Genomic DNA, 15,355 nt, shown 5'->3' with positions numbered 1-15,355 from the left:
TGTTCTAGATTTTGGGGGTATAAAAACAAGAATCTCTGTGTATCTATATACATATACATTTAATGGTAGAACAGTAGACTAAAAGAATTAAATAAGGCCTCATAATGGAAGTAGTAGCACTTGAGTTGAACTTTAAAAGTTATAGATTTCAAGAATCAATGGTAAAAATGGAGGGCATTCCAGGCAACAGGGAGAGCCTATACAAAGTATAGAGAAGGAAGATGAAATGTTGACATGTTTCACAGACCACGGACCAATTTGGCTAGAATACAGAGCATGGGGAAGGGAATAAATTATAATAAGTTTTAGGTCTCTTCTATATTCAGTCCTCCTAATTGATCCCTGTTTAGATCATGCTATTACTGATGTCCCATTTTCTGGAGGTGTTATTTCCACTAGTGTACAGAGCACCTGCCACCATCACTTACCTTGAAACCATAGAATTATAATTGTATCTTGCTTCCCTGTCCTTCATCTCCACTGTGAAGAATTCTAGAATCTCAGATTCTGAAAGCTTCACAGGACCTCACTGGGCATCTTATCTAATACATACATGAAAGGAATTGCCATTATAGTATACCAGAGAAGTGATCATTTAGTCTCTGTTTGAAGATTTCTAAGTGGATGAGGATATATGTGGGGTGGGTAAACCTACCATCTTTCCAGCTCCTTCTAGTAGTAATGCTTTTCTCCCTCAATTGAAGGAAGCATGATATGGAAAGAGCACTAGATTTGAAAACAGGAAGAATTTGGGTTAGAATTAGAGTTCTATTGATTGAACAAGTACCTTAACATCTTTGCTATCAGTATCCTTATCTGCAGAATGAGAGGGTTGGAATGGATGATCCCTAATGGATCCCTAAGATGCCTTCCAGGTCTTTGTGACCTCACATAGTACTTTGCTTGGAGCTCTCTAATGTACTTTGGGTATCTGTTTACATGTCATATTTCCTTACAAGACAGGAAGTTCTGAAGGTAAGCATCAAGTCTAATTTCACTTTTAATTACCATTCTCCTCTCAGATAACTATACTTACTTTTCCCATATTGAACCAGATTCTCCCGGTATTTCTCTAGGGTATCCTCCTGGTATATTATTGCTTTGGTGCAACTCATTACACTTTTCTTGATTGTCAGTCAAAGAATTGCAGATGATTTGCAAAAGCACTCAACATGCTCAGTGACAAACTCATGGAGTTTGAGGAGGTTGATGCATTGAGGGTTTCTATTAGTTTTCATCAGTTTCTAAAACAGCTTATAGCAGATATCTGTTTCTGTGGCTATGCTATTGCTAACCAATCACATGCCTCTTCTTCTTATTTAAAAAAAAAGTCTCACCAAAAACTTTTCACAAATTTATAGAGTAATAATAAAAGTTTGCATTTAAGTAGTGTTTTAAAGTTTGGAAAGTGCTTTGCACACATTATCTCGCTTGATCTCACAACAGTTCTCTGAGGTAGATGCTGTAAATCACCATATTAGAGAAAGGTCAAGAAACTTGCCCAGGGTCACACAGACAGGAAGTGGTAGAGATGGGATTTGAACAGTTCAATCCAGGTCTTTCATAATTGGAGTCAAAACTCTAACCATTACATCAGAGGTGTCCAATTCAAATAGAAAGGGGAGGCATTAAACCATACATAAGGGTCCCTGTAGGTCACACAATGACTTAATTTTAAAACGTAATATTAAGTATGTCCTATTGTATGTTTATTTATTTTGTTAAATATTTCCTAATTCCATTTTAATATGGTTAATGCCACACTCAGGAGTGCTGTGGCCCTCAAAATTTCTGAATTTCACACCTTTACATCATACCATGCTGTTTCTCACACAGTGGGCTCTCAAATGTGATTAATTTAGGACATCGCTTTTCCCCAAAATCATTCAGTATAACAAGTTCCCAAAGACAGCAACTACAGATTAAAAACTTTCCATATTTTACTATGCAAGGAAAATGACACAGTAAAGGACCCTTTCCAAAGGAACTCAGTGGGTTACTGCCACTGATATCATGTTTGAGGATTCCAGAAAATCTTTGTTGCTTGACATTTGCTTGGTCTTTATAATGTCTGTTTAATTAATTCATCCTCTTTGCTTTTTGTTTTTAGAAAGTTTAATTTTTGTGTAAGACCTCAGTTTTGTATTTTGTGTATTCATGTCAAATAATAGTGTATATAATGAAGCAGCAGGTGATTTCTATTGCTTTCCTGGCATAAATGGCTTTCTCTGAGAGTTGGATGAAGTCCAATAAGATATATAGAGAATGCTCAGAGCATACTTCAGTTACAGGCTGGACCAGTCACCTCTCAGTTCTCTTTTAACAGAGAGCTTTGTGAAAGAATCACTAGCAGTAGACGAGCAAACAAATAGCCTCAAACTGCTCTTGGATGTTCAATTCCTGCTCCTTTTCCCAGGTCTGTGTGAGTGCAGCCTTTGGGGGCTTGAGTACCTTATATTAGCTGAAGATGATTCCTCCCAACTAATGAAGGAGCAGTGGTATCAATTAGATTGTCACTATTTTTCTCAGAAGCAAGTTGAAGGTAGTAGAGTAGGTGCCTTCAGGCTCGTTAGGCCTCATAGACAAAAATGGAAAGAGTATATAACTTTGACCTTACTTCTTGAATGAGAAAAGGGGTAAATATGTATATGCATTTTGATCTAGAGTTTCAGGATTGAAGCCAAAGGTTCAATGGCATGCTCCATGAAATCCAAATTATTTTTTAAAAATCTAAGAAAATTTAAGTCCCCCTAAAAATACTCACAATTATCTGAATGTTTGGGTGAAAATATTTCTAGCTAAGTCAAACTCTTCAATTCACTTTACATGGATAATTAGAATCTAGTTTTGTATATTTTATTTCCAACATATCCAGCTTCAAATTTGATACTCTAATGCAATGTTTTGTGGAAATTATTTCAGTAGCAGTGAAATCTGCAAACTTTTTATCATTCCTAACAGGATCATACTGAAGACTATAAATTCACCTAAAACAAGACTGACTTCACTTTGAGGTCTGGGAATTTTCAGGCATTTGGGGGGATTCCCATGACCTTAGAAGAACTGGCATACTCAGTTCTACATAATCAGAAAATATTCTTCCACATGGAAATGAAAGGAATTTTAAAGTTTTTTTTTCCACCAGTATGTAAACAGGGCTCTAGCTACTATGTTTGTCCACAGCTCGAGCTACAGATGAACACAGTGTAGCTGTGTGATGACAGGAACAGCTGACTCATTAGTAAAGAGCAGTGAAAGGTAATTAACCCTGGGAAAAGTACAGCTGCCATGCGAGCTGTTCCTTTCTGTAGGATCTGATTAGAAATTAGTGTTAAACCACTGATTCTTTAAAAAAAAAAAACCGTCATAGATAATTCACTTTTGACTCTCAGGTGTGTTCACAAAAAAAAGGTTCTCAAATATACTTGCAGTACAAAGAAACTTCAATCTAAAAGGCATATTTGAATAACAGTACACACCTGTTTTCCTTGCTTTGGGAGGGTTTTTAATTATGAATATATTAGACCTGGATATATGACCTTCCCCAAACTCAATGCTACTCTCTATTGTATAAATTCCTTGAAAGAATTGTGTACCAATCATGTGTTTTTCATGAACAGAAAATAAGTTGTTGATCATCAATATTTGATTAACTTTTTTCTTTTCTTTTCTTTCCCTTTTTGCTTTGGCGATATTTCTCATCCACAGCAATGCAGACTTAAAAGATCAAATCTCCTATATTTTAGGGAAGGTAAGTAAAAACTGTTTAAAACGAAAAAATTGTCCTGACTTTGGGTACAACCCACAACCACTCTTCTTTCTTAGAAATGCAAAGGTTTTATGACTAGTATTAATGATATCTGATCATAGATGGGTCTCATTGGTACTGTGGGATCATTAAGATGCTGTTCATAACTATGAATTTGAACTCAATATCTTTGACCTGTTAAATAGAGGCATCTTACCTAAACAAGATAAATGACTAAAAAAAGAAAATTTACCACAACCAGATGGGAATAGGAGAGAGGAGAGAGAAAAGGGGGTGAGGAGACAGATGAAGAATTGGAGATATACTTTTGCACCCAATACAATTGATTCCTATAAGACAGTCAATTGTCCATCTTATGGAATGGAAATAAAAAGGTTTTGGTTTGGTTTTGGTTTTTTAGGATTCAAGACTAAGGAATATTTTCATAGATACTTCTAATATAACTTTGGGAAAAAAAATGTTATTTGATAGAATACTAAGATAACCTATGATTAGTTCAGAGATCTTTAACTTCTTTTGGTCTCCTCCATACACAAAGTTAAAAAATAGTTTTCCACAAAAAACACAAATTTTCAAAATACAATGTCTCATACTTGAACTAATATTGATCTATATTTAAACTATCTAAGTAAATGGGGAAATCACAGGGAAATGACAGAAAATGCTCTTCTTGCTAAGGTAAAATCATCCAATCTAATTCCAGTATCTCAGATTATGCTGCATTATTTTACCAACTGTATCTACAAATGTGCTTCCTGCCCTTTATTGATTATAAATGTTATTCCACCTTGCAGAGAATGGCCATTAGAGAGGCGATCATTTGGGAAAACAGTCCTTTTACTTTCTTTAATATTAAAAGGAAGGTGCAAAGTACCTAGGAAATTCACTCTAACAACTTATAAATGCTTAAAATGAGCCCCAAATGACTAAAAATTTACTCACAATTAAACTACATATATATGTATATGTATATATATACATATATTATTTTTGGAATAAGTTGAAAAAATAAGATGTTGCATTTTTATAGAGCGGCAGCATGGCAGAGTGAATAAAGAGTTGGCTATTGAATTAGGAGTATTTGGGTTTAAACTTGTCTCTGACATGCAGTGGTTGAGTGACTGGACAAGTCAGTCTGCTCTTTGTGCCCCAAACTACAAAGAAGGTGCAATCTGCATTGATAAAGCGAAGTTCCTTACCAATAATTCCTATTACGGATGAAATCAGAGCTGGGGGGGGAGGGGGAGGAGAGGAAGGAGAAGGTACATATTACTTTTGGATTTAACTCCTCCAAATACTAAAACTTTAATTATAAACTTTTAATTTTCTTTATATTTAAGAAGTAAAATTATGGAGGGGGCAAGGAGTGAATGTTACAATGTTAACAAAATCTACTTTTCTGATTTTTAAGTTGAGGTAGGTCTATGTCTTAATCAAATATAATATAAAAGATATTAATATCAAAGATAAATTTTTAGAGTTGGAGGATTAGATGAAAGGGGGGGAAATCTAACCCTGCTCCTTTCCCCCTAATTATTCTTTTTTAACCTAAAGGCATGTACTTTTCCACTAACATTTACTGAATTATTTCCCCCTCAATTTCTGGATCTTAACTCTGGTTTCCTGAGAATTCAACGCCCATCTGAGCTTTGTGCTATCCACCAATGTAATAAGTATGCCATCTATTCTTTTCTCCAAGTCATTAGTAAAATGTTCAGCGTTTCAAGACCAAATATAGATCCCTAAGGCACTCCACTGGAGACTTTCTTCCGATGAATCATTTATTAAATATTCTTTGGGTTTAGTCAATCAACCAGTGCTGATTCTTCGTAACAGTATTTTCACCTAACTTTCAGTCTCTACATTTTGTCAGCAAGAATAGAATGAGAAACTTTGTCCAAAAATTTGCTAAAATCTAGAACATAAACGGAATCTGCCATTTTAGTAATACCATCAAAAAAGGAAATAACTCTGAAAGAAGCTTCTACCAAATCACTTAAATTAAGCAAATATTTAAGTCATGACTATGTGCCAGAACTCAAGGAATTTATATTTTCCTTGGGGAAAAACAACAGGTACAGAGATTAGTAAACACAAAATATACAAAAGTAATCCTTTGGAAGTAATGGCTGGATGATGTTTGAATGATCTTCATGTCAGGATACCTAAAAATATTATAGACTTCAATTGCAAATCAAACCAACAAATGCTTAATTATGTTATCAACTGTATGCAAGGCATATTTTATTTAAATATTCTTTTAAAATCATCTATAGGACCTTATTTGGATTTCTTGATCATGTGGACAATTGAAAAGTCTTATATTGGTCACTATCTAACCAAGACTAGCTACTTGGGGGAGGTGTATACTCTTAATTAATTTTGTTGGTAGTTTATTAATTTTAGTCATTACTCCCAGAACCTTTATAATGATATAAATTTTCTTTGTAAAACTAGAGAAATAAAGAATAAAAAGGGGAGAGAGAGTTAGTTAGTCAGTGAGTTAGGTGCTTAGTTAGTTAGTAGTTGCTAAATGGGCCAGAAGAACCCAAGAGAGATCTGCCAGGAACCCAATGTTGTTTTGCTTTGAAAGTTGAGTTTTTCTTCATTTTTTTTTTTTAAAAAAAGGAGTGGATTTCATATCATGCTTAAAAAGTCACTTAAATTCCCCAATATCCTACTGATTATGACCCACAGTTCCTTTATTTTTATTGCTAATATGTCCCATGAAAAGGAAACCTATTGCCGATAAAATAAGACCAAACATATATTCATATGTTATATATGTATATGTGTATAAAAATATATCTACATATATCATCTCTATAAAAATAGATAATATGTATATATGTCTATTAGTTAGACTTCTACACCTGAAAGGATAGATCTATACAGGTAGGAAAAAATGAGGACCATCCAAAGAAACCAAGCATATACTCTTTCTTCATCACACCCAAGTAGTATGAGCTTAAAAAGAAAATTCCATTTGAAGTAAAAAAGGTTGAGCTTTTTAAAAAATCAACAAGTGCTCTTTGAACTTTCTTAAAAATGTTTTGACGTCATAAGGCCGTTTGGTGTAGTTTTACTCGAAATAGCACATTTAATTGCAACACAAGCCTTGAAGTTAAGTGGTTAGTTTAATGAAACAGAGTTTCCATAGTTACCACAGAACAGAGGACAACTTTTATTTCTCTGGAAGCCAGGAAGGAGATTAACAGAGGAAAGATGAAGCAAACAAACCTAGGCAGGTTTATTATATAGGGTTCATGCCTGATTGACTTTAAGAGAGAAAAATTCTTGATAGAACAGAATGTTAACATTTTTAGAAATGAAATCTCTACCACCATGTTAAGAAGAATGATAACGTGGTATCTCCCTTTTCTTTGGACATTTCCACCATATTCTGGGTCTGAGAGGAAACTGATTTAATACAATACATAGATGAGATAGAGTCTGCTTAAAGCATTTTGTTAATAAACCATGTCATATCTAAGTTGTTTAAAAAATAGCATACTAAAGGCAATAATAGATTGCTACACATAAGAACTCATGCAATCTTGGGTCTAACTTTATTATTCATTATAAACATTCTCATTTTAAAGGCCTGATGGGAGGGAAATGGGAATCTATCATAGTGAAGATGTCTTCTAGTGCCAGCTTCATTGTTTTCCAGTTTAGCATTGAGATGTGTTCTCACTGAAGTGTTAATGGAGGTCAGTGTTGCTGCTCTCCTTTGCTGTGTCTAACCAAACGAGTTCTTACACAGTTGACTGTTGAGAAACCAAATGATGTACTTTCCAGTATATCACCTTCAGCTCGTGAGCCTTTAAAGCCTCAGTGATTAACAGGACTTTTACAAAGTTTCTATGTAGTTACAAGGACAGCTTCAATCTTCTGTCATTTTTTTGCATTAGCTATGATTATGCTTTTACCACAAAAATGCATTTGTTTTAAAGGTAACAATACAGACTGGGAGAATAGCTTATGTTTCATCTATATTTATCAGCACTCACTGTACATTTGTGTCTTCATTACCAGGAAATATTAAGGGACATTGTGCCATCTATTCCTGTTTACAGTTTATTATGCAGAGATAGGAAACACTTAGCATGTAAAATGAATGTAGAAATTATTCCTGGATAGAAACACGGACATTTCCCACTCGTTGGCTCTTTCTCCTCCATCACCGGATCAGAGTGTAATTGTCAGTAATCAGGCCTGCTTGCTGCTGATAAAACCACTCTGAATGCTAGCAGCCTTCTTTGTGTGATGACTCAATTATTCCAGAAGTGCCTCATCAAATCTGCCCCATCAGCTGGGCTAATAAATAAGGAGAAGAAACTGGCCCCCCAAAGCAAATTATAAATCCATTTGCATTAACCATTTCGCTGGTCCATGATCTAGGCAGAAATAAGCATGGCAGATTGTGTTAAGCTTATTTGAATATGTTTATAATGTTTACAGCATGCAACCTTTTTTTTTTTTTGCACAAGGTGTTGGAATTATCAGTCATGAATAGCATCTAAATGCAGTTATGTTAATTACAGAAAGGCCTTAGGCATCTTTGAGGGATATTTTGATGCTTAAATCAGGTGAAAGTTAAACCCTTCTGCTAGGAGAAATATGATCTTGCACATGTTATTAGAATTGCTTCAGAGTTTAAGGGGAGAAGGCCAGTGTTGTGTTTTTACAGGTATGAGGACAAATACTGATATTATGATGCCTACTAGCGCAGGCACAATTACTTCATATCCATCACAATGGAAAATTGAAGTTATTTTGTTATGTGTATGACCTCAGTGGTCTGCAAATCAAACAATATAAGCTCCAGGAGGAGATCATTACTTTGGTTTTCTGGTTTTTGCTCCTTTTGTACTCAAAATTCCTAGAAATATTATATACAGTTGCAGTAGGAAAAAGGGGCCAGGACATCAATTAAGCATGGACGTAGTGGATTTGGGTATTTGCTGACAAATATTATTTTTGTTCTCCTTTGAAAAAATTACAAAGTGTACCTAATGGCAACTCATTTTGTTAGTACTCCTTGAATTACACTTAATAACTTGGGAAAATAGAAAGGGGAAAGAAGAAAGGAAGGAAGCAAGGAAGGAAGGAAGGAAGGAAGGAAGGAAGGAAGGAAGGAAGGAAAGAAGTGGGAGGGGAAAGAGGAAAGAGGAAGGGAAGGAAAAGGGGAGGGAAAGGAGGAGGGAGGAAAGAAGAAAAGAGAAAAAGGAGGAAGAGAGGGAGGGAAGGGTAGAGAAAGAAAGGGAAAGAAGGAGGAAAGGAGAGAGGATAAAATGAGAGAGAAAAATGAAAGCAAGAATGAATAAAACTAGGAAAGAAGAAAGTAAAGGAAGGGGGAGAAGGAAGAAAGAAAAAGGAAAGAGAAAGAAGGAGGGAGGAAGGAAAACAGAGAGTCGGGGAGGGAGGAAAGGAGAAAGGGAGGGAGAAAGGGAGGGAAAAAAAGAATGGATTTGTTGAATGTTTAATAATTTTTAAATATGAAATGAGTTTTCCATAAAAGTCAATTATGCAGTTGCCCCACCATCAGGTCATACCATTTCAATTACTGCTCACCACAGTGATTTGCTAAAACAGCCACACTTTGTCACCCAGTCCCCCTTGATCAACAAGATAGCCAGCTGAAGTTCAGGGATGAGGGATAGTCTTCTTAGAGGAAACAATTTTCCTAGAACTGATTATCACCCAAAGCTTGTTCTCAATACTATATCTAACTAACCAAATGAGCTAATTGGTTCAAATTAATGTAAGGTAATAAAAGGAGAAATGACATATTTTGAAAGTCATCATTATGCATTCAAGTTTTAACCGTCATATTGAAAGAAAGGAACTTCTATTACGACAAGGAAACCAGTCATCTATCTCACCGTGTAGGGTTTGTGGAAGTCAGTGAAGGAGATTTCATTAGAGACAATTTGAAGTGGAATAACCTGTAACACATGGAAATTTTTAGGATCAGACCAAGTCTACCCAGTTAAAGAAGTCAAATGGATTTATTTATTCAGTCAACTGATCAACTTAAGTAAAACTTGAATGGCCTCAGACGAATGATTAGTTTGTCCAAAGCCAATGAGAAAAGTCTGTCTAAATGACGATCTGGCCATGTTATTCTACAGATGGAAAACATAAAATAAATGGCTACAAACGCATTCTTTTGCTCACAGTCTATTTTATAACAATCCCTGACTGATGAAGAGAAATGAATTAAGCAAATTATTTAATTTACACGGTAATTTCTTTGGTGGTGTATATATATTGGATTTATAGTTAGAATGATTTTATAGCTCCTAGAGAAACATGGCCCTGAGGGTTACAGATATCAAGTAATCATACCGAGATTAGGGAAAATGAACTTTTGGAGGTTTATTCAAAGTTTTAGTACTTCAATAATTCCCCTAGTCATCACTTGTACCCTGCCTAAATCAGGGAAGCTTGAATATATTGGCATATATGCCTGCAAAAATATATAATCAATACAGTTGAAAAAAAAGACTTCAAAGGTAATTCAGCCAATGCAAATGGAGGGCATGGGTTATAGATGGAGAACTAGGAGTCTTAGAGTCTATTTAGTCAAATACTCCTCATTTTATTGACAAGACCCTGAGGATCAAAGAGGTTAAGGTCCTTGCCCAAAGTCATACAAGTAGTAAATATGAGAGCCAAGATTTGAATGAAAATTCTTTGACTCCAAATTCATCTCTTCCTAATTCTTCCACCTATATTCCCAACCTACAATTGCATTTTGAATATTGACTATTGAAAGTAATTTGCTTTGTCTGCAAAATTCTCCACTTCGAGTTTGGTTTTAATGTTTATAATGCAAAACCTGTCTACAGCATAAGTAGTTTGAAATCTATCACATGAGATGCCTGCATTTAAACTGTGGTCACAGTTTGGTGATACATTTGGCACATATATCACATTACATTAGGGTGTGTCGCTCGGCATGACACAATATAATTTGACAGACTCTTTTTATAACATGACAGATGCATTCCATTGTGTCACAGATTTTAAGAACAACCACATCTTTTTCAGGAGTAGCTGCCATTCACCCATGAACCAGCTGTAGAGGCAGCAAGGCCTCATTATTAGCAGGTTGTAAAGCAGACAAACATAGGGTTTAGTAATGAGTCTGTTTCCCTTGTAAATGTCATTTAACACTTACAGAGTACATTTAAGAAATGTAACCTGTTAGGTTATATAGACTTTTGAGTTATCACTTCTTTTTAACTGGGTAAGAGACCTGAGCTAGTATTTGCTAGCTCAAATACAGACCTGTTTGTTCATCCAGGTAGCAAAGGCATAGATCTAGTTTTCCTTCTAACTCTTTCTGAACTTGTCCAAATTACCTAGCCTTAGGTAATTGCAATTGGTTATTACCTTTCAAGGACATTTTAAGATGCTTATAAGTGATACAAAGTGCTTTGAGATAAAATTAATTTTCAAAGTGTTATAATTATTATAGAACGAACTTAAAATGCACAACCTTGGTGTAATATGTACTGCAAAGTCACTGGTATCCATGTCCAAATCCAGAGTAGCAGTTGTATACTTGAGGTAAAACACACACACACACACACACACACACACACACATATCTTTCAAATGACAGTTCTCTGACTCATATACATTCCCTTCACCTGCATTTTACCAAGGATCTTCATGAACACTTATTATGGAAAAGCAGATTTCTAAAAGTTATATTTTGACTTTGCCCTCTTTGCACTCTTCCAAGTGGATCTCAGCTGTGCTGTCTTAACTCTCAATCCCAGGGGACAGGAGAGACAGCAGATGGGGTTAGGGCAGAGGGCTGAAGCATCTGACGGCAAACGGCCTGGTTGTTGAGTGGAAGCTGTGAGCGTCAGGAAGCTACTTTTCCCCTGAGAACCAACTAACCACTGAAGAAAGTTGAAAATGAGCCCTTTGAGAAACGCTATTAAAAGTAGTAAAAAATTGCAATTGTGCAGATGATGTGCTGCTGTGTGCTTATTCGGATGCTAATGAGTTTGACATTAGGGAACTCAGAGGGTTTACAGCTACTCCCTTATGTGATTCCATTCGTTATTGGCAATCTTTGAGAAAATAAATGGAAAATGTATTGCTAATAAATACATAACACGATAGGGTATTAGACAAAAAGCCGTTACTTTCAGAATTTAGAAAAGAGCTTTATTCACCAGTGTGACCATTTTTCCAGGATCTTTTGTTTTAGATTAGTGTGTGGCAAACAAAGAGGGATAAGCAGGTGGAAAGCTCCAAAACTCTTTTCTCAAACTGAGGGTGTTAGAGGGTGAAGTAGAATATTCAGAAAAATACATTTTTCAGGGAAGCATATTTCTTTTCCAGTAGCAATGAAACATGAACTGGGAATTTTCAAGTTTTGAGGCTACTTTTTCATTCCTACCTCAAGATCAATAATATGTTCTTCCATTTGATAAAGTTACATACTCTCCTTTGCTTCAAGGAAGAAAAATTGCTTTAAAAAATGAGGTGGAGAAGCTTATACCTATTGTAGACCAATGCTTTGCAAATGGCACAGAAAAAAAGTGTCAAGTCAGTACAGTAAGTTGATGTACACGCAAAATATCATCACTCACACTTGAAATGTCTCAGATCATCTCACACCCTAACTCTCTTCAAAATACTATTTCCCTAATCTCATTTTAATAAGAAGGATGTATAAGGCACACAGTATGTGGATAAAAAGATCTTTTTCCAGTATGGTGAGTGCAAGACACTGAATTTCAGAATTTTCTCTCAAGTGCCAAATGGACTGAAAGCTGATTCCATTCTCAGTCCCTGGGGTAAAAATAGAAGTGATATGTTAGATGTATTATGACTGAATGCAAAGTAAACAAAAGCTAAATTATTTCTTTAGAAAATACATTCAAGTATTGGTTTGAAAAAATTCAGTACCTTTATTATTAATATATTACTGAAGACAGGGCTGCAAACATACTGAAGTACCAGGTTTGTGGTTTATTTTGCTATTGGGTGCATCTGAATCCTTGTCAAAACTTTGCATTTCTAAAGTTAAAAAGTTAAAGTAAAAAGGGCCCCCTTTATCCTTCCTATTACCCAACTTGTTCACCAAAAGACAGACATAATATAGGAAGAAACGTATTTGTCTCATACTAAGATGAATAGATGACCTCCAACACACTAAAACTTTTATTCTATATAGATTGTATCAGTAAAACTCTGGAGGTAAGACTACCATTGAGCTAGTTCGCCAATGTTTATTGGGGCTGTTTCACTTTTACTTGCTTTACCTGACATATATTGATAGATATATTTCATTATTTTCTTTTTTTATCTTAAGAGAATGCACGTCAAGATTTCTCACTAACGCAGACCAGCAATCTTAGTCACTCTGAAGGTACGACGCATTCAAAACTGGCATACCATTGCACCTGTGAACAGGAAAAGGTGAGAGAGAAAATGGGTTTTTTATTAGAAAATGGATCTCACTTACAGAAATCAAGCTCAATCAAAACTTTTCTAGAAAGCACTTTGTCTATAAAGCTATCTTTTTCTCTTTTGGCTTGCTTTGTGACAAATATAATGCTGTGTTGGATTTAGAAATTTGAAAGTTGTTAATGGCATAATCAGATGAATATGCATTTTAAAATATCAAACACAAACATTCCCAGGACCTATACTTCTCCATGTTGAGTCATATTGTTTTTTCACAAATGTTCACCCTTAAGTCTTTATCAAAATCATATTCTTCTTTGAATTTTAATCAGTGAGTTGGGGAAATTAGTTTTTGTCGAATACCGATATTGCTGGTTTTAAGGTTGAAAAACAAAGGATGATCACTAAAATTCTGCTGATTATTACCATGGACAGTTTACAAAAGACTGAGAAGCAAGTTTTCCTTAAAAATTCATTAGGAAGTACTCCTGTGTTTGTTAAGTAGTATTTTTTTAATTCTAAGAATATTTTGTAATAAGAAGAGCTCAGAAAATGTCTTTAATAAATAAAAAGAAGCACTTTAAATAGTTGCTTACATTGAACTGCTTTTTTTAAAGTTGAAAATTACATGCAAAGATCTAAATATTGGTGAATTCTAATAGCGAAAAGCTGCCAGTTGCTCCTTAGTTTCATAATGCTATGACTCTGCCCTCTAATGCCTTGGTAAAGCAGACTAATAGAAATCCTTGGCACACGTTAGTTACCTAAGGGAATAATGGAACTATTTGCTGTAGTCGTTTGGCAAAAGGACATAAACATATGGCTTTAGTCTATATTCAGCCCTGCCAGTTGTGCAAAGTTGCATGGATGAGGTATACAACAGCAGCGACAACTCAGATCAGGAATGAGACTCACAATAAATCATCCTCATTACAAAGCTACCCAGGCTTGCCTCTGTTCTAAGGTTTCTTTCATTGCAAATATATTTTCAAGTGACTCTGTAGTAAATCCCCTCTGAAAAACACCTTACTACTTATAAGCATATGTAACACTTGATCCTCAGGAACAGCTCTATCCGAGACGGATTATATTTACGAGATCTCAAATAGAATGTACTTTTTCCTTTAGATTTAGTGTTTGTATTGGAGAGACAAAAAGGATAAGGAAGTGGAGGTGGCATTCATTTAGGGTAATCACATGCAAGGCTTTCAACTTTCTTGCGAAATATCAAGGACACAAAATAAATAAGAGAAAGTTGAAATCAAGGACAGTGTACCATAAAGTAATAATCAAAGTTCAGAAGGCTATAGATGTTTTCAGAAATAATAATTTTAAAATTCTGCTTTTAGTAGTAAACTTAGGAGATAGCTAGCTTAGGAGTTTCCCTCTCCACCCTCAATACCATCTTCCATCACTACCTTGCTAAAATGTTACTGTTCTCCTGGAGCTATTAGTAAATGCATAGAAAAGGAAGGCAGAAAAACAACAGGGTGAAACAACAGATACATTTAATAACAATATCCATGAAAAACATTCTCATAATTTATTATTATAATATTCCAAATCGATATTTTTCTCCATTATTTGTAACTCAGAATCAAAACCTATTTTCATGATCTCCTCTCTGTGTGTGAGAAAAATGTATTTTCTTCCTACCCAAAACCGATGCTTAAAATAAAATCATATCCAAATCATCCAAAAACAAGGCAAGTCAGTAGTAGATGCTTTGTTCTTCAATCTAGCCAAACTTAATGCCAAGGTATTGGCATCACCTGGCTGTTTCATTTTCTGGGCTTTAGTCTTTTCCAACTTTCTGTGTTTCTCTTTGTCATTTTTGCAAAATGTTGGCGTTAAAAAACGAAATATGTACCAAAGACAAAAGGGCTCCTCATGGAGAGGAATGCATAGGATCCTTTTTATTCAGTGATAACAGGCATTATTCTTATGCTTACCATGAGTTCTCCATGATTGAAAATAATAGCCCACAAAGAATGATATGAAATGGTACAAAACCACATTGTCACTGAAGGTATTACCTGGGTAACTTGTTATCACTTTTTTAAAGGATTGTTATTCAAATTAAATATATGTGAAGAATTTTAAAATGAATATTATTCCATATATGTATACATTTACAAGATAGAA

At 35.0% G+C, this 15,355-nt stretch overlaps 1 protein-coding gene across 1 annotated transcript in view; it reads left to right on the top strand.

The window, feature by feature from the left end:
* Window positions 1–2,853: 2,853 nt before the first annotated feature.
* ST18 (ST18 C2H2C-type zinc finger transcription factor) overlaps window positions 2,854–15,355 on the top strand; it is a 153,099-nt gene continuing 140,597 nt past the window's right edge. The window contains exons 1-2 of the mRNA XM_072604580.1: window positions 2,854–3,751; window positions 13,116–13,222. The gene's annotated coding sequence lies outside the window, so the exon portion shown is untranslated. The remainder of the gene's footprint in view (window positions 3,752–13,115; window positions 13,223–15,355) is intronic.

This window comes from Notamacropus eugenii, chromosome 4 (genome assembly GCF_028372415.1).
Source record: "Notamacropus eugenii isolate mMacEug1 chromosome 4, mMacEug1.pri_v2, whole genome shotgun sequence".
In the NCBI taxonomy this organism is placed as follows: domain Eukaryota; kingdom Metazoa; phylum Chordata; class Mammalia; order Diprotodontia; family Macropodidae; genus Notamacropus; species Notamacropus eugenii.
This window is presented reverse-complemented; position numbering and strand designations above follow the sequence as displayed.